The sequence below is a fragment of the Heterocephalus glaber genome, unplaced genomic scaffold, assembly GCF_053883595.1.
Source record: "Heterocephalus glaber isolate CG9 unplaced genomic scaffold, H.glaber_assembly_v1.0 deba00000470, whole genome shotgun sequence".
NCBI lineage: Eukaryota > Metazoa > Chordata > Mammalia > Rodentia > Bathyergidae > Heterocephalus > Heterocephalus glaber.
Genome location: NW_028258145.1, coordinates 720,208 through 740,135, shown reverse-complemented (window position 1 = coordinate 740,135; position 19,928 = coordinate 720,208). Strand labels below are relative to the sequence as shown.

The following is a 19,928-nucleotide window of genomic DNA, read 5'->3' as shown; positions in this document are numbered from 1 at the left end:
TGTCCAAGATCATACAGCTGCTAAGTAAGAAGTTAGGATTGGATCCCGAACTGGATGGTCTATTAGTCACTATGTAATTGCACCTCCCCAGGTATTAGCCCAAATCCATTAAGTAACTGTTAGCCCTCTAGAGCATGCATGTGTACTGTTACATATGTGTACTCTACACCTGCATGTGTACACACACACACACACACACACACACACATATACACACTATATATACATACCCTGGCCACCTTTGCTACTCTACTGTTGGACTGGCTAACCCCAACTATTCTTTTACAAGAATGTCTGCTTGTGTCGATTATGAAGTTGCTCAGAACTTTTTCGTCCTCTAGATTCTGGTGACGCTTGTCATAAACTGTAAAAGAGAGTTTCAGCTATCACTCCAATCGGACAAAAAAGTCACATGGAAATTTGGTGTGCTGCTTTAGAAAGGATTAGATTCATGTCTGCCCTCCTGCCACTCCTTCCCATGGGAGATCAAATATTTTGGCTTCAACAAAACCAATCATATTAAGAAACCTAAAAAATAAATTCAAAAGAACCATATAAAATCAAGAATGAAAATGTCTTGGTTAATTGAGAAAAAAACCCCAGATCTTCAGCAGATGATGTGGTTTCTTTGACTATCTGATGAAGACCAAGATGATGAACTTCACAAAAACAATGAACTGATACTAAGGAGCCCAATCTCTGACATTTCTTTGTCACTGTTTCTCAGAATTCTAAACTGGAATAACAATCATCATTATGAACCATGGCTTTGCAGACTGTGACTCACTGACTTACAACAGGGGTTTCACCTTATGTTAATCCCTCAATGACTTTTCTTTTTCATATTTGATATTATTTCCTTCTTTTGCAAAAAGCTGTCATGACACAGCAGCCATGACCCAGGGAGGTCACCCATGCAGAGTCTTCCGCAAGGCTCTGCCATGGTCTCTCCACAGGAAACTTCTCTGTTTGCCCAAAAGCAAATCTATAATTTTGTGAAATCTGAGCAACCTCAGAATGAGTGGGGACCAATTGGTTTCTCCTGAGGAGCTAGGAAAAGGTTCTTCTAAAGATGTAGCAGCTTTTCCCATGAGTCCCATGTCAGCAACTTCAGCTGGAAACCATGAGGCCATCAGAAGATACATCTTTCTCATTCTACATTCCTCCTGAGAACCCTGAAGCCAAGAGAGAAACCAGGATTCCACTTGTTGCCCAAGCATCTCCAAAGCAGAAGAAAGGAGGAAATGGATCTTGAATATTTATTATGTCTCAGAGGTAGTGAAAGTGATAACCATTAACATGTATTGAGTTAGCTACAGTGTATGCATCATTTCATTTGATATTTCTCATAGCAATGGCATGACAAGTGTGTGTGTCATACAGACAGACAGACAGACAGACACACACACACACACACACACACACACACACACACTAGGAGTCCCACAAATGAAATAGCACAAATGGTTGTCCCAAGGATTGCCATTAACATCTTAGTTTATAACAATATATATTATTTGTGTGTTATTTCATTTATATATAAATATATGAAAATATTTCTTTCTATGTACTTATTTATAGCTATTTATTCACAGGACTCCCATTATGTATTTGTTTATAAATATAAACTACATGTTCATATTTTATATATAAATAAAATAACACAAATACATAAATAAGTATACATTAAAAGAAATGGTGAGTGAATTAAATTGATACATTAGAAAATATCTATTTAACAAAAATGGAATGCAGGGCTGGGGATTTAGCTCAGTGGCACCACACCTGCCTCACAAGTGCAAGATCCTGAGTTCGATGCCCAGTACCAAAAAAAAAGTGGATTGCATACAAGTCATATAGAAAACAAATAGAAAAATTGCAAATAAATACTACCTTATCAGTAATTATATTAAATGTAAATGGGTTAATCTCTTCTATTTAAAACCTAAGATTGGTATAATGGATTCTTTTGAATGATCAATATATTGTATACAAGATACTATACATACTTTAGATTAAAAGACACAAATAGATTGAAAATAGAAAAATATAAAAAGATATGCTATGTAAACAGTAACCAAAAGAGCATGGATGATTATGCTAATATAAAAAACAGATTTTAAGAAAAATTACTAGAGACAAAAACATTCAGAAAGATTAAAGAATCAATTAAGACAATTAAGTCAAAGCAATTATAAATATGTATGTACCTAAGAACAGGGCCCCAAAATACATTAAGGAAAACTAACCATATAGGAGGGAAATCAGACAATTTAACAATAATAATTAGAAAATTCAATACTCCATTTTCAGTAATGGACAGAACAAGAAAAAGATCAATAAGGAAATAAGATTTTAAAAACACTGTAAACCAACTAATATTACATCTACAGGTGATTCTACACATTCAATGAGTAAAAAATATTTTCAACAAATAATGTTAGCACAGCAAGACATCTACATGAAAAAGAATAAGGGTGGACCCTTAGTTCACACAATATAAAAAATTAATTCAAAATGGATTCATAATCTAAATATAAGCACTAAACTATAAAACTAGATGGACACACAAGTGTAAATGTTGATAACCCTGGATTGATTAGGCAATACTTTACTGAATATGACACAAGAGCACAAGCAACTAAAGAAAAATAGATGAATTACACTTAATGAAAATTTAAAACTTTTGTGTATCAAAGGACACCATCAAGAAACTGAGAAAACAACCTATGAATTGGGAGAAAATATTTGCAAATTCTATACCTAATAGGAATCTAGTGGAGCTGCAGGCAAGGTCAGAGTTCAGCAGCTCAGCAGGAAGGGGGACTGGTGTGTGGCAGATGTAGTCATGAAGACAAATACTGGTTTGGGGCTGGGAATTTTCTGACTTATCTTCTTTAAAAGAAGAGCATGGTCACTAGCCTTTTACTCTGACAGAGGACTGGGAATGGCCTGCTCCAGATGTCAGTATGATTTCCAGCCTCCAGCTCTTCCACACAGAAAATATGTCAAAGAGCAGAAGCAGTTACTCAAACCTAGAAAATCCTAGTGAAAAGTAAAGAGAAATCACATTTACTTATTAGGCATACTCACACGCCCAGGAGTAAACTGACACATTCTGTAACAATATTCGTTATCTGTAATGCTTTCATTCCCAGTAATTGCTTATGTATTGGAAATCAAATCTGGTTCTTATTTTGTATTTTCTCTCTGAAAATTGTAAGGAAGTGGTCTTAAAAGAAATAAAAAATAGAAGAAAGAAGTCTACTATCTAGAATTCATAAAGAACACTTACAATGCAACAAAAAGACAAAACAATTTAATATTGTAAAGGTGTCAGTTCTCTTCTCATAATCTGTAGATGTAATAATATTCTAATCTGTAGATTCTAATCAAAATCCCAGCATGTGTGTATGATTTGGTAAGCTGATTCTAATATATATAGAAATACAATGCTACAAGAATAGCCAAGAGGATTTTGGAGGAGAACAAAGTTAGAAGATTTACACCACATTTAAACCACAGTAATTAAGACAGTGTGGTTTTTCATGAATGAGTAGACAAATAGAAAAATGGTACAGAATAAGGAGTACAGAAACAAGCCTTCACATATGTGTTCACTTGGTTTTGAGCAATGATTCTGTATCGATATACTACGCAAAAGATAAAGGATTTTTTTTCAGTAAACATTTTGGAGATCAACTGGATATCCATATTGGGGAAAAAAATGAATCTTAATGCCTACCTAAAGCTGTATTCACAAATCAACTCCAGTAGTAGTGTAAATGTAAATGTGAAAAGTAAAGCAATACAGTTTCCATAGTAGGACCTAGGAGAATACTTTTATAACATTGACCTGGGCAAAGATTTTTCAAAGAGGACACAAAATCACTAACAAGCAAATGAGAAACCATTAAATTCAACCTCATTAAAATTGACATCTGTTCAAAAACTGAAAAAGCAGACCACATAATATGAAGGCAACTGTCACACACATATCCAATAAAGAATTCATATCCAACATATATAAAGAAAACTTCTAAACCAGGTAAAGACTAACCACCTAATTTTTAAATTGAGCAAATAAAGCTAGCAGGCCCTTCACACAAGAATATAATCAAATGGCCAGCATACATCTAACAAGGTGTGCAACATTACTCATCACTAGAGATACAAACTGAAACCACAATGAGATACTATGACATGCATTTCAAAAGTAAATCAATAATACTGAGTGCTGAGAAGAGAACTGATACCTCTGCAAAATGGAATTGGGTGACTGTTAAACAAAGGAGAGCTCAAAGATTGCTAGTGGGGACATAAACTAAATCAACCACCTTGGACAATTGTTAGGCGATATTTACTGCAGCTGAACAGTTGCAGAGTTTATGACTCATCAATTCCACTCTTAGACACTCAACAGAAACACCAGCGTGCATTCACCCAAAGACACGTCTGTGCATTATTATTAACAGCATTACTCATGACAGTCAAAACCAGAAAACAACCCCAGGGCTCATCAAAGGAGACTGGATAAATTAATAGAAGGCAGAGATAAAATGTATTGTGACAGTTAATTGTGATGTCAACTTAAATGGATTAAGAAACACCTAGCAGATTAGTGGAGCACAGTTCTGGGTATGCCTAAGGATGATTGACATGTAAGCCAAAAAACTGAAGAGGGAAGACCCACCCCGGATGTGGTGGCACCAACTAAAAGGCTTGTATTCTGGATGGCATAAAAACAGAAAGAAGAAAGAAGTCTCCCCTTTGCTTCTTGGAAGGAGCTTCAGTCTTTACCATCGCCTTTGAACATTGGTCTTCAGTTCCTTCAGGCTTCCAGCACAGATTTCAGTCTTCCAACACAGCTTTCTGACACAGATTTGCACTGGATTTTGCAGTGAGCTCCAGATCTTTGAACTTCAACTGGATCCTCCAACTCTCCAGCATGCAGACGGCCATTTTGCATTCTTTCATCCCTGATTCCACAGGTGGCCACCGTTAAGCCTACTTAGTAATATCTTATATATCATATATAATATATCATATATACAATATATCATATCATCTGTATCTATATATTTTTATATTAAATCTGTTCCTCTAGTGAACAATAATATGTGTTTACAATGGAGCTCTATACTGTAATGGATAGAAAGAACTATTGTCAACATTGTGAAGGAATCTCACAGACAGAATGTTAAGTGAAAGAAACCAAGCTCAAAAGAGTACACATTGTGTGGATCCATTTATATATAGTTTTTAAATGTCCAAAATTAACCTATTGTGAGGGAGGATAGAATAGTGGCTCCCTTTGAAGGAGGTAATTCTTAGGAGAAGGCATGAGTGAGAGTATTGAGTGCTGAGAATGTTCAGTATCTTTACCTAGGTGGGGCACAGACTGGTCTATTTACTCTGCAATAATTCATCATTGTTCCCCATGTCTATTCAAAGATTTACTCCCTCTCCCCCCAAAAAATCCTTCAGAAAGCAAAAGGGGTCATCCAGAAACTGCCAGAAGGAGTGTGAGTGAAAAATAGTCCAGGTGAGAGGGAGGATGACCAGAACCTGTGAGCAAAGTCAAAAGCAAGACCAGATTCCTCTCTTATCAAAATTGCAAGAGAAATCAGGGACTTGGTCTGGCTGAAATGGAGCAGCTGGTGCTTGGAGTATCAGAGACAGAGCCATTTAGGACAGCTGACTTGGTCTGCATGGAAAACTTTATCTCATTTGCCTCCTCCCTTGGTTCTGAACCATCTCCAATTCCTTCCTGATAGCATGAAAGGAAGAATGTGCATACGAAGGATGGAACAAAAACTGTCTCTAAAGAGGACCAGGGGAAACTATCAGGCAACTTTTGAAGACAAATATGCAATGCTGGAGCTTTGGCCCACTATTGTCCTGCCTCTTATGACTGTCACTCCCCTTCAACAGCACTGCTACCCAACCACTGGACACACAGTAAATTGTTTAATCCTCACAACAACCCATATTTTAGCATAAGTATCCCCAGGTAGACAGCTTGACAACTCCCATTACTCGAGCAGTGGGGCTAGAATTGGTCCATGCCCTCTACTCCTCCACTGTACCAGCACCCCATGGCACAAGTCGAGATCCCCTCTCCAGATTACCAAGGGTAGCTTCCACAACACTGAGTTCATTTCTGGAGAAATATTCATAGAGAATTCAAGCTCAATACACAGAAACCATGTACAAAGAAGGTGAAAAGTACACTCCAGATCAAAAATACTACAGTCTACTTGATTCCTCCCCCTCAGGGACACCACATTGCTAATAAAAAGATGAATGTCAACATTTTTGTGGAAATGACCACAAACACAAAATTTCATCAATTAGAAATGTTCTTTTTAAGAGGTTCACATATGCTCTGGAAAGTTTGGTTCAATCCCATCTTCACATCCTGTTCTTTGTTCTATAAAACTGAATGTGCGCCAGCCCCAGAATAAGGTTTTCCCCTTAGTGAGAACTTGGGAAAGTCAGGCTTATCAGTAAGGAATGTTGTGTGTACTGGTGTTTCTAACTGCTACTCTTGGCTGTCCCCAGGAATTGTGATCCCCACAGTCCATAATGCCTGCCACAGCCACTAGAAGTAGCTCATCAGAGATGTGAGACTACCATCCCCTGAGCTGGTGTAGTTGTCATGGTATCATGAGGGACTGGTTCAAAGACCTCCTTCCTATACCAAATCTGAGGGTGCTTGAGTCTCTCAATAGTTAAAATAGTATAAGCTAGATGCAGGAGTGCACACCTATAATCCCAGCTACTCAGGAGACCAAGGTGGGAGAACTGCAAGTTCAAGATTACTCTGGGTAACTTCGCAAGAGTCTCAAAATAAAAAACTAAAATAATAAAATAAAAGGGCTGGGGATATAACATAATGGTAGATTACCTCGAGTTTCATTCCTAATACCAAGATAGATAGATAGATAGATAGATAGATAGATAGATAGATGGCATAGTATTTGCATATAACCTATAGACATTCTATCATATATTTCAAGTCATCTCTAGACTACTTATAATATCTAATACAATGCAAATGTGATGTGAATATTTGTCATATTGTATCATTTAAGGAATAATGACAAGGAAAATGTTTGCACATGTTTAATACAGACACAAGTTTTTTCCCCAATATTTTCAATCTGCACCCAGTTGAATCCGGATTAGAACCCCTTGGATACAGATAGCTGGTTGTGCTGTTAAGACCCTGTGCTCTCCCTCTGACTCCCTATCTGCATTTCAGAAAAGGCTGATGGGTGGGGGTTCACATGAGTACTCCCTGCTTCTTCTAAGGTCTGGAAAAAGGGAACACAGACTTAAGCTGGCCCTAAAGTCCTGGCCCCGGAGCGGTCCCACATTGGAAAGGCCTTCACTGAAGTCCAATATAGCTGCTTCTCCTCCACAAGGCATTGCATTCCTACCGTTTATGGGGATGTATGACTATCAGCCTCCAAGATTGGTAAAGAAGGGAATGTGAAATCTGGAGCACACTGTAGGTCACTCGGCTCAGCTCTGGGTTAGTGAGCCCATTGTTTTCTAGACATGATTTATTAAGGCCACTTGCAAGTCATCCAGGATGAGGAGCCTGCCCCATCAAAGCCATGACCACAGGGGAATTGGGCCCTTTTGTGCCAAGGCTAGGAGAGCTGTATGCCACTGGGATGGGAAGATAGTAAAAAGGTATGATATAGCTGCCCAGGGTGTGGGACCAGGATGCTGTGCCTAAGGAGAAACCTGCTGCTGCCTCAAGGACTGAGGAGAACATACAGGTCTTCACTGTGGTGCACAGCCTGGTTCCTTTCAGCTCAGCATCCTGCAGGACTCACACCTCAACCACAGCAGTGGTGGCCCAGGGATCCTTGCAGCCATCAATGACCCCACACCACTCCTCTTCCCCTCCACCTGGCACTCCCACCACCTCCAAAAAGGGACCCAAGCTCTGGGGTTGACTTCTGTTCACCAATGGCATCTTAGTGATTTGTTCAATAAAGGCACAGCTGACCCTCCAGCTTTGTGGGAAGAAAATACTGTCCGGCACACACACAGAGGCACCCTCTGAGGCCACAGCACCCAAGAAATAGCCCCCGTGAAGTCACACATGGGCAGCACCACCCCATCTCCTCTTCCTCAGCAGACACTGCCTGTCAGCCCTGGGCCTTTCACTTGTCGTTGGGCTTCTCTCTGAAATGTCATCACCCTACTTTTATTTACTTTGTCTCAACTTTTGGTATGCACACCTTCAGACTTTAGAAAGGAAAGATAACCAGCCAACCCGTGGGAACGGTTTTAAGGTTTTACCCAAATCTAATCGATATATGCTACAAAGCATAAAGAATATTCAGGCTTTGTGCAAGGAAAGAAAAAAGGAAAACCTAAGAATTCAGCTCTCTTAAAAGATGCTTTTAAGCCCCTCACTCCCTGAGAGTCCTCAGTGGTTGAAGAAGTTTGCAAATTTTATTAAAGATCAGATTTCTTAAAAAAAAAAAAAAAAAACTCCAGTATAAAAGCTTTCCCCTCTTTCTGTCAGTGCCAATTGACAATGCTATGAGTAAGTCACTCTCTCCAGAGTCTTGCTCTGGAAATTTATTATTTTCATTTTTCTTTTTTAAGCCACTACCAGCTGCCGCAGTGTGTTTTGATGGGCTTCCCAGTCCCCCCACACAGCAAGCTCACCTTCTGACCACAATGACACCACATAATCATCTTGTGGGGGCAAGGAAATGCCTGGGTGTCCCAAACAAGGAAACTCTGTGAGGCCCCCAGGCCTGGCAGGAGCCAGGCATGGGGCTGTTCCTAGCTTCCCTCTTCTTTGCAAAAGACAACACCATGGGCCTGCCCTGTCTCCCCCAAAAGGATTAATCAAAGCAGTGACTGAGAAAGTCTTTGCCAAAGCCACAAACACAATCTCAGCCCCAAGACCAAATGGTTTCAATTCCCACTCCCTCTCCTCCCCTCTGCCTTTGAGATATCTCCCGGTGCCTGAGTCTACAATCGTCACTACTCTGCCCTCCCACAGCCCAGCTGACAAACCTGCTCTGTTTTCCTGAGGATAAACTTGCACCATTCTTACTTATGCTCTGTGTCACCTTATTTGAAGGTTTCTTTATTTTATTACCAGCCACAAGACAAAGGCCTAAACGGTTTCTTCATAGAGCCACCCACCTCGACTCCTAAGTGGCCACAAGTCATTCCTTACTGCTGGATGAAAATGACAAAGATTCTCGATGCCAACCATGAACCTGGGCAGAGGGAGACTGAGGGCACGCCACACACACTCTGACATTTCCACGGGGGCTTTTTCACACCAGTCTTTAGTTGTTAATAAAGCCAGTTCCCCTTAACTCTTTCTTAGCTGGTTCTCTGTTATTTAGCAGACTTTGGTAGAGCTGGATTTCCATCCAACTCCGGATTTACTAGCTGAGGCTTTAGAAAAGTTGCTCAACTTTGAAGCTTCCATTTTTTTTTAACCTGGAAAATATGGGTAATAATGGCCCAACTTCCTAGAGGGGTGAAATGAGATAGGATATGGAAAGTGTTGGGCACACGGTAAATGTTCAATAAACAGTACCACTGGCGGTAGAGGAAGAAGCATCCATTTCATGGACAGTGAGAGCTGGGGAAAAAAAAGGAAAAATGCCACCTGGTTGAATCCACTCATTTTACCATGAGAACACCAACCAAAAGTGAGAAATGAATTGTCCGTGAATATTCAGACATGGCAAGAGAGAACTGGCTCCATCTTACATGCAGTGCTCTCTCTGTGGGCCGAGCTGCCTCAAGCCTGTGGCTCTGCTTCACACCCAACCACCCTGAGCTTCCCATGCCAAAGTTGCAGAGTCAACTTTCCCAGGAGATGGTGAAGCAGAAGACTTGTGCAACTTGATTTCCATTTTATATCCAAGTGACACCTCTGGTCACAAGTACAAAGTCAAGCTCCTGACACTGAAATGTGGGAAAGTGTTTTCAGACCTCATTCTTCCTAAGAAAATCAGTGAGCATAATAAAGATGATAATAGACACTAAAGAGGGGCCATCAGCATCAAGCCCTTGGGCTATTCAGACTAGGATGTGTCACTCACAGCCCTGGGCAGGGGATGTTAGAAGAAGGACCCAGTCTTTCCTCACAAAACCAAAAGCTTAGGGAAGTGGCCCATAAAATGCCCTTGTTTTCCCTAAACATAGCCAAGTAGGGTCAGTCTTAGATCAAGCCACTGTCATCCTCATCAGCTTCTAAACTACCTGGATTTTCCATCAAGTCCTCTCTATGACAACATACTCCAATGCCAACCACTCTATCCATCCCTTTTGAGAGCTTTAGGGACAGTTTTGGCTATGTGTCCACAGTGTGGTGCTTGTGGTGTCTGTACCGTCTCCCTCAGCAACACTACCTCCCTGAACTCTGCCATTTCTTCATCTCCTGCAGTGCCAGGTTCTTCATCAAGCCTCTATCAGACTTACCCACGGACACTGAGCAAGGTCATCCTCGAAGACGGTCCTGTCATTATCCTCATCTTATGAAAAAGGACATGGGGTTCTATGAGAATGGAGGAGCCAGGACTCTTGAGATGCAGCCTGGTTTCTGGCACAGAACTCCAAACACCCTTGAAACCTCCCAGTTGACAGGAGGGTCCCTTGTTATTCGTAATGAGCCCCTCATATAAGTCATGTCTGGGTTTAGGCTAAGGTGGTCCCTGAGCAGTTTCAAGAAAGAAGTTGGGCCAGCCAGAAGTACCAAGCACATGATTAGAGTTGGGGTTTCAAGCTTCACCCCAAATCTCCAGGAAGCAGAGGGCACTAAGGATTGTGCTCATGCCCTTGGCCAGCTATTTCACCAAGTATACCATGTAATGAAACCTCAGACAAACCTGCAACACAAGGCCAGCGGAGCTTCCCAGTGGGTGAGTGTGCACCATCTAAGAACCATCTCCTTGGTACAAACTCAGATGGGAATACACGAGAATCTCCACTCAGCAGTGTGTCCCCAACTGTCAGCGCTAGTATAATCATTTCATGAATGTTTGATGGGTTACCTTAAGATTAGCATCCTTTGGCAACTGATTATGGATACAGGGAGCTTGCTCTGCATTTTGAAAGTTCAGTTTGCCCAAGATGACTCCATCCAATGCTTACTGATGTTACCCACACATTTCTGATAACTTTAAATCAAGTTTCCTTTCTTTCATTAAACGAGGTGCCAGTAATGGGAAATTTTATGTTCTTTCCATAAATCTGTTGGGAAAACACAGTTTTATTTAAGACCATTTATTCCTTTTGAAACCCTGCATGTGATTCTCTATCTTGTTCTCCTAACTCAACACATAAAATTCCCGTCCTTAATGTTCCCTCCACCTCCCCAAAAAAGTGAACCGAGGACCCTGCCAACAATAATACTACATTGCACATTTACCTTTCCAAATTACTTTCGCACACATTGCCCCGTTTCATTTTCTTTCCAGAGCACAAAAGCTTTTACCATCTTCCTTTTTAAATAAGAGAAACCTGAAGCCCCCAAAATAACCACCAGCACGTAGGAAACATCGATTCTGCATGATCTGAATCATCCCCATGTGCTCCTCCAGTGGGTCCTTTCGACACCCTGAGAAGCCAATACTACTAGTGAACCTCTTTATAGACAAAGAAACTGGGCTCAAAGAAGCCAAGAGATAACCTGGGGCCATGCAGTGAGTGAGGGGCAGAGCCAGGATCCTCATCTCTGAGTGCACAGGGCTACCGCCTCGCTCTTTCCCGGCGGCTTGCTACTCACTCCTTGGACCCATGATCAGTCTGAACCTCTGAACTTCATCTGATAAATAAGAACAATGAAAGCCTAGTGCTTCTTGGGAGGGAAACATGAAAGAGGATGTGGAACTGCTAGCAGAGGGCCTGACCCATATACTAAATGCTCAGTGAACAGTACCCTTTGGGGTAGGGGGAGGAACATCCACCTTATGGACAGTGACAGCTGGCAAAAAAAGGGAAATGCCATCTATGTGGAATCCACTCATTTTACCATGGGAACACTGAGACCCAAAGATTGGAAATGAGTTTTCTGTGAGTACTCAGATGTGGAGAGGCAGGACTGGGCTCCCCCTGTTGGCCGGGCTGCCTCTGGCCTGTGGCCCTGCTCCTTGCCCAACAGCCTGAGGGTCCTGTGTAGAAGGAGGGTCTGAGATCTTCCCTCCGCTTCCATGCCTGTCCCCCAGTTCTCAGCTCTCCTGACCCAAGGACCCCTCCTTCCCAGCCTCCTTCCTTAGTGCCTTCTTCCTGAGGCCCGGTCCATTCCACTCTACAACCCTTGACACTCAAAGCCAGTCCACTGCCATCTCCTGTTGTGCATGTATGAGTTTCCAACCATACAACAAAACCTTTATTAACATTTTGAACAGGTTCCACTCTAACTGAAACCAGTCATTTCTAAACCTAAATTGGGGCCAACAGCTACATTGCAGAATACAGCCATCACTGGGTTCTGAAGCACTGACCACCATCCCTCAGACAGAGGACCAGGTTCGGGCAGACTCTTTCTGGATGTTGTACTCAAAAAGAGTGGGACCAGTTTCCAGCTTCCAACCAGCCCCTGCCGTCAGGAGGGAGGCCTCCTTCATCCTCAGCCTTTGAAGTCTCCATGGTATCACCAGGCTCTACCTCTTGATGGTCTTGCCAGTCAGGTTCTTCACAAAGACTTGCATCTTGCCTTGTTATTGAATGAGAAGATGCCACAAATTGGTGGCCATGTCGAGCCACCGGAAAACCAACACCGTACCACTAAACAAAGCTGCTTGTCACTGAATGTCCTGATCTGTTGTATATTTGGCCTGTGTTTACTCTGGGTCCTCACCCAAATGCTGTAGTAGATGACATTATTATAATTTCCGCTTGGCACTTGAGAGAACAAGTGTCGGAGTGGTCGGATGGTTTTTCCACATTAGTTAATAGCACAGCCATGACCTCAGTGGGGGCTCACTCTGGCCCTCATCTGCTCTACGCCAGAGCCAGCCGTGTGGCCTCTGTCATCACCCCCACTCTGCCAGGCCTAGGGGTCTCCTCTATGAAATACGGGACATGCAGATGGTGATCTCCAAGCCCATCTTAACCCAGGAATGCTGTGTTCCTCTTGAGAATGTGTTCGCTTCTGACAGTCAATTTGCAAAGCAAAGACAAGAAGAAAAAACAACCCACAGGGCCACAGACTCAGATTTTGTTTGTAAATGTGGTTCATCCTCACTCATAGCCAAAGCACACAAAGTCCAGATTTCACTGTAGTCAGAGAGGGTGACTGGAGGAGGGATGGAAGAAGGAGGGACAACATTATTTCTCCAGACAGTAATTTCTAAGCTTTTCTTTATTTCATTTGTAAAAACCATTGTGTATTTTGGCCCAAGAGCAACATCTGCTGTTCGTACTGGAACCACCTTGGACTACCAGACACGAGCTGTTAGAGGGAATTTGAATGTCCACTGGGCCCCATTGCGGGCCAGCTGAGGCCTTGAATTACCAGCCCTGTACCCTCTGGTTCCCTTTCCCAGGCCCCTCCTGTCCCAGGAAGCCCCCTCTTGCCTGTGCAGAGCTTCTTCCTTCCCTCTCATCCCAGGCAGCCTGTGGACCCTGGGAGTCCCAGTAGGAGTTGGCCCTGTCTCTACCAGCACCTGGTTCTCCTTTCTCCAAGTTTAGATGCCTAAAGAACCAGAGGCCCACATGGCTGCCTCCTGCAGCTCCAAGAAGGGACAGGTCCCAGGAGTCTAAAGGAAAGCAAGGGCTTGCCTCTGGTTTACATTTCTCTCCAGCAGCACAGAGTCCCTGAGCAAACAAGCCATTGTTAGTGCTCAAAGATCTTTCCTCCAGCATCAGGACGGAGCTGTGAATCTTCCTGGAATAGAGAGCTGGGACAGAGCGTTCTTAGTGCCCTGTGAGACAGGCAGCTCTGTCTCTATTTATCCTCTAGGAAGTAAGGATTCTACAGCACCAAGGACAGGAATGCTAAGAACCCTCCACAAATACTTCACATCAGTGGGATAAACAGGAATTGGCTGTATGTGTGTGTGTTTGTATGTGCACATATGCATGTGTGTGCTGTGTGTGCATGTTGGAGATCAAAGCCAAGACCTCATGAATAGTTGGCAAATGGCGTACCACTGAGCTACACCCTCATCCCCAGTTCCTGGCTCCTAAAGACTATCAGCAGATTTGGGCACAACATGGAAAGAGGTAGGGACAGAGGGCTCCGCGATGCTGGCATCTTCACTCACCTGTGACAGCTATCAAATTATTTGTTGAAAGGGTCATGAGGAGGACTTAATGAAAGAATCCTTTTACAGCTCACAAGAGCTGTGAGCATCACTATTACAGCTGTCCAGGGGCTCTATGCTGCTATGTTCATGCCACAAATATGTTCAAATGCACATGTCCACTGGGAAACAAACAGCAACCTGTGAGAACAAAGTCTGAGGACACAGAACAAAGTCATTCTCCTGCTGTGTGCCTCTGCCAGTTTTTCCTATCCTTCCAAGCTTGTGTTTCTACACTTCGCCCTGCTGTGGTGCTGCTTGGGCAGGCCGCCCTCCCTGGAACTCGGCCACCGCTCCCCACTCCCCCAGCTGGTGCACCCAGCAGGATGTGATCCAGCTCGCTTTTTCCATCAACACCCTCGGGGCCGAACTTGGGATCTTTCACTCACAAACAACAGCCAAGCAGTACCTGGACCTGTGCCTCCTTTGAAATGAGATCGCCTACTTTGACTCCTTTAGGCTGTATTTCTTTCCCTGTAGAAAGGGGGTTCTAACTCACCAGAAGAATATGCCTTCCCTGTTGGAGCATGATTTGCTTTCAGGTCTGCATTTTCCACTGTACTTTTTAAGGGAGAATCTGCTCTGGCCAAGCCCTCCTTTTTAAAGGCATTTGACCAAAATGGTGTCCCCACAAGCCTGGCTCTTAAGAGGAGCATGAGGAAAAATAGATTCAGCGAAAGATCTAGAAAAGACCAGCCAAGACTGTGGCCGAGCCTGGGGAGCAGGAGATGGGGCTGCAGGACCTCTGGCAAAAGTCTGCACTTCTCCACTTCATCCATTACATAAAGGTACAAGGGCTGATCAAAAACTATGGGGTGTATTTAAATTTTTTTAAATTATTACAATAAAAGACACATTGCCATTAATTTCCTTCAAAATGCCCCCCTCCCCGTTTTGAACATACTTATCCCATCATTCTTGCCACTTTCCCCTTCTGCTCCTGCCAGCCTACCTCACAAATTCCTTGTGTGATTATACATGTGCTTTACATTGATTTTGTTCCTTCAGCGAACCCTAACTAATACAGGTGCACACAGAAAGAATCACAGTGCAATGATGACACAGACGTGGTATACTAAGCTGACACTGCTAACCAGACACCATGCTAAGAACCATGCATTTTTCAAAGGGATTTAAGACAAGTACAGTGTGACCTACAGGACAGTTCCTCTAATACTTTTTCATACCTTTAAAGGGAAACACCTACATATTAGTACAGCTTAGCCAAAACAGCTAACTGAGGCAAGATACACAGAGTCTTGCCATTAAAAAAAAATCATACATGTTGATAATTTAAGTAAAGCTAGGATTTTTGTTTGTTTTGTTTTTTATTTGGTACTGGGGATCAAACTCAGAACCTTGCACTTTTGAGGCAGGTAATGGAACCACCGAGCTAAATCCCCAGCCCAAAGCTAGAATTTTTAAAATTACTGTTTTGATTTACCTTTTTTTTTTTTTTTTTTTAAACTGTATAGGACAAAGTATGGGCCCGGCATGGAAAGAGTGCTTCACATTTGTGGATGACTCTGAACTAGATACAATTACATAAACCAAGCACTCCTCACACTACAGGTCCCCAGCCACCTGCGCCATTGAACTTAGGCTTGCATGTAGAAACTAGGTCCAGCCTCCATGGCCACCCTCCTCACCCCAAGCTCAAACCTCGATTGCCCACCTGTGGGCACCTGATGACCAACAAACTCCTTGGAGAAGCGTTGGAAGGTCTCAGCAGAGCAGGGCATGGGGAGAAACATTACAGAAGGGAGAAATACAGATGATGCTGGTGGTAAAGAGGGTGGGCGAGTCCCCCTCTTCTCTGCCTCATGGCTCTCAGGCCACCTATAAACAGGGAGGGAAGTGGCCACTTGCCAACGAGAGCACCCCCTTGCACACTTTGCACACTGATCCTTAGGTGAGCTGTGGGATGATAATTACTCTGACTGGGCTTGGGGGTACCATTTCTCTTCTCCTCAGACTCATTTGTAAAACACAGTTTAATATTCCGCATCTCTTCTTGCTTCTGTTTTTTAACTTATGAAGTAACCTTTATGTTCCAAGACCCATTAGCCATGCTGGTGAGGAAAGGGAGGGGCAGGGCACATGAATTCTTTAATGTAAAGAGGGACACAGAGCAGAGGTAGTTAAAGACAGGTAAGTTAAAGCTTGGGGACATCCCAAAATAAAGAATGGGATAAGCAGTAATGAGACCCAGAGGAAAGAAACCAATGTCAACACACAAAGTCCTGCTCCTGGTGTGACCTTTCCCCTAAAGCAGTGAAATGCTGTCTGGGCTGGTAAGGTTAATCCTTCACCATTCTGTCACCAAGCCATTCCTCACAGGTTCACAATCAGACCAAGGTGAAAGAGCAAGGAAGGAGGAAACCAGTTGCCCCTAATCTCAGACTCATGACCACCAGGAGGCTCCTACCTAGGAAAGTCTCTGCCATTAGAGAATGGAGGAGGTGGCATGTTCCTGGCTGGAGAGGTACAAGGTCAGACTCAACACCTGGATGATGACCTTCTCTCTCAACAACCTGCCTTTTCAGGGAGGCTTTATGTAGAGTAGCCCCAACTTCCATGGCGGAGAGGGGGGCAGGGGTTTTTGTAACTGCTGGAAACGTTAAACAACTCTTGGACAGACATGAATTGAACTCAGTAAATTATGAATAACTGTGGTTCTATTTCATTCTACAATGATATAAAAACTGCAAGATAAAAAAATAGAAGCCTTTTGTTACCACGTCTAAGCAAATTATGCTGTTCTATCCCCAGCCCTGTGAACATCTTAGACTTACTCACTGGGGGCCACAAACCCAAACACATCCAGGAGCTATTGGTTAATGAAACAACTATAAAAGCCAAATAACCACAGAGCCTCAGACACCATGTGCAACAGGTAGCCACCACTCAACTCCTGCTTGCTCACAGGTTCCCAAGAAGGCAAGAAACACTAATTTTAAATTTCCTACTCTTTTTTTTTTAATCAAACTAGGGCTAACTGCCCAATGTGCATAGAAGCCAATACTATGGCACCAGTTTTTGCAAAAAGAATGAGCTTTATTGAAAACCAGCTTGAACAGTTTTTAGGAGCAGGGAAGTTGCCATCTTATGAGTTGGTTTCACTTTCAAAATGTTAACAACTAATTAACAACTAATTAACAATTATTAACAACTAATTAACACCTAATTAACAATGATTAACAACTAATTCAAGTGTCTGTGGCTTTTGTTTCCTTGATCTAATGATGTTGAGCCAGGAGAGTAAAATGAGGAACAGAAGAAGGAAGAGTATCACAGGCAAAATGACACGGAGTGCTGCAGCCTTGGGAAATGGAGTGTTTTTTAGGTATTTGATAACCCAAACACATTGTGATTACTGTAATATGTGCTACATTTGGTGATTTGTAAAATGCAAAATCATCACCCATTACTCATGCAAAGTAAGTCATTCATGAATTGATTCTTGCTGACACAGCACCTGACAGCTTTGGGCACCCTCACAGGGGTTCCCATCGGCTGGCACTGCAGCCCCAGACATCTGCAGAGAACCCCAGAGTGTGAGCAGAGAGGGCCTTGCAGTCCGTGACTGCAGGCCTCTAAAACAGTCACCCTCTCACAGCTCCAGATGTAACCCCGAACTGTGACCATTAAGGAAACTAGGATAATTTGCATACAAAACCAAAAAGACAAATTTGATTTTAAAACTAATTGCCAGTCCAGGAAAGTACTGACCTTTGTTTTATTTACTGATGGGTCCCCAGCCTCTAACAGTTCCTGGGACAAGATGCCTGCTCAATAAATATTAGTTAGATACATGAATCTATTAATGAAATTGCCAAAATAAGTGATACCTTACAAAACATATGAAAACACTACTCAGTTACAAAGAAAAGTGTCCACAGTTAAGAGGATGGTAAGTTAAAAGGACATAACAGTCAAAAAAGACAGGCTTACATCATTTTTTCTTTCTGGTACTGGGGATTGAACACAGAGCCTTCACACTGAGATACAGCTCCCACCAAAAATTATTTTTGAGACAAGATCTTACTAAGCCACTAACTGGCCCAGTCGGGATCAAATGCAATTCTCCTTTTCACTGAGCTATGTCCTGAATTCAGATGAGAAGGCAGTGGTGAAGAAGGCCTGGGTCACATCCGTGGTGCTATACTCTTGTACTTAGGTCTGAATTTTTTCTCCCCCAAAAAAAGACTCCATAGCAGCACACACTCTGTCTGTCAGAGAATGGAATCCACCCTGTCAGGTCATGATGGGGACAAGAGGATTGTGAGGCCTTTTCTAAGTGACCAAACGTGACACCCAGAAGCTGTGGAAAGATCAAGATTTACCACATGTGCTGGATAACGCTGAGCATCCTTTAGGCCTCCAGATCACAGTATTCTCTCCTAGTTTTGGATGATCCTTAAGCATATTACTTGAGTTTCACTTTCACCAGAATAACTCAGAGTTGTTAACAATTCCTGCCACCCTCACAGGTGTCCAACTTGCAGCTCATAGGCTAGACACACCTGTGCTATAATTTAAAAATATTTAAAGAAAGTGTTGTTACTTATTGTTTTAGTCACTTTACTATTGCTGAGACACAATACCCAACATCTGCAATTTAAAGGAGGAAAGGTTGCATTTTGGCTCACAGGTTTTAGAGGTTCAGTCAATAGTTAGGTGGCTCTAAGGAAGAAACAGCATGATGGGGGCTCTGGCGGAGGAGACCTGCTCACATCATGGTGGCTGGGAAGCAGAGAAAGAAGGGAGGACCTGGAGAGAAAGATACACCCTTCTAGGTCAGCCTCCAGTGACCCACCTCTTCTGACCAGGCCTCACCTCCTAGCAGAAAGTTAGCCCTATCATTTCCCTCATTCAGTCTCACCTTCCAAAAGTGCCACCTCTGAGCACAAGGGAGTTTTGAAGGACATTCTGAATCTAAACCCTAACACTTATATACATTAACTATATTATAAATTTTATATGTAGCCAAAGACAATTCCTTAGCACTCTATGCAGCCCAGACAACCAAGCATGTCTGACTCATGGATTACATGTTGGACATATATGCAAGGGCCCTGCTTCCTAGACAGCCACAAGATCCATGGAGCATCAGAATAGGAGTGGGTGCAGAAATGGTGAGCAAACATGACTCATACTTTGGAGATGGCATGAGGGCTATAACTAAGAAATCTCCAACCTCAGTCTTGGTTACTTCTCACAATGGAAGCAGTTCCTTGCTCACAGGCCATCCAGCATGAGTGCTCAGCACATAGCCTTCTACACAGTGATTCAGGAATCCAGGATCCTTCCAACTCATGACCAAGAAGTGGCCCATATCACGTCTATTCCTATCTCACTGATAGGAACTAGTCAAGGAGTCAGTCTTAGTCCACTTTCTGTTGTTATAACAAAATACCTGAGACTGGGTACTTTACAAAGGAAGTAGATTTATTCAGCTCACAGTTTTAGAGGCTGAAAGTCCCATGCATGGCTGCTCTATTTGTTTGTGCTCTAGTGAAGGCCCAATGATGAATAGATCTACATGGTGGGAGCACACACAGAAGAGATCACTGGTGAGACAAGAAGCCAGAGGGATTCAGGGGCCAGGCTTGCTCT

The 19,928-nt window shown here is 42.7% G+C and overlaps 1 pseudogene; it reads left to right on the top strand.

Moving 5' to 3' along the window:
* Positions 1-763: 763 nt before the first annotated feature.
* LOC110349016 (MICOS complex subunit MIC10 pseudogene) lies at positions 764-3,049 on the top strand (annotated as a pseudogene).
* Positions 3,050-19,928: the final 16,879 nt, after the last annotated feature.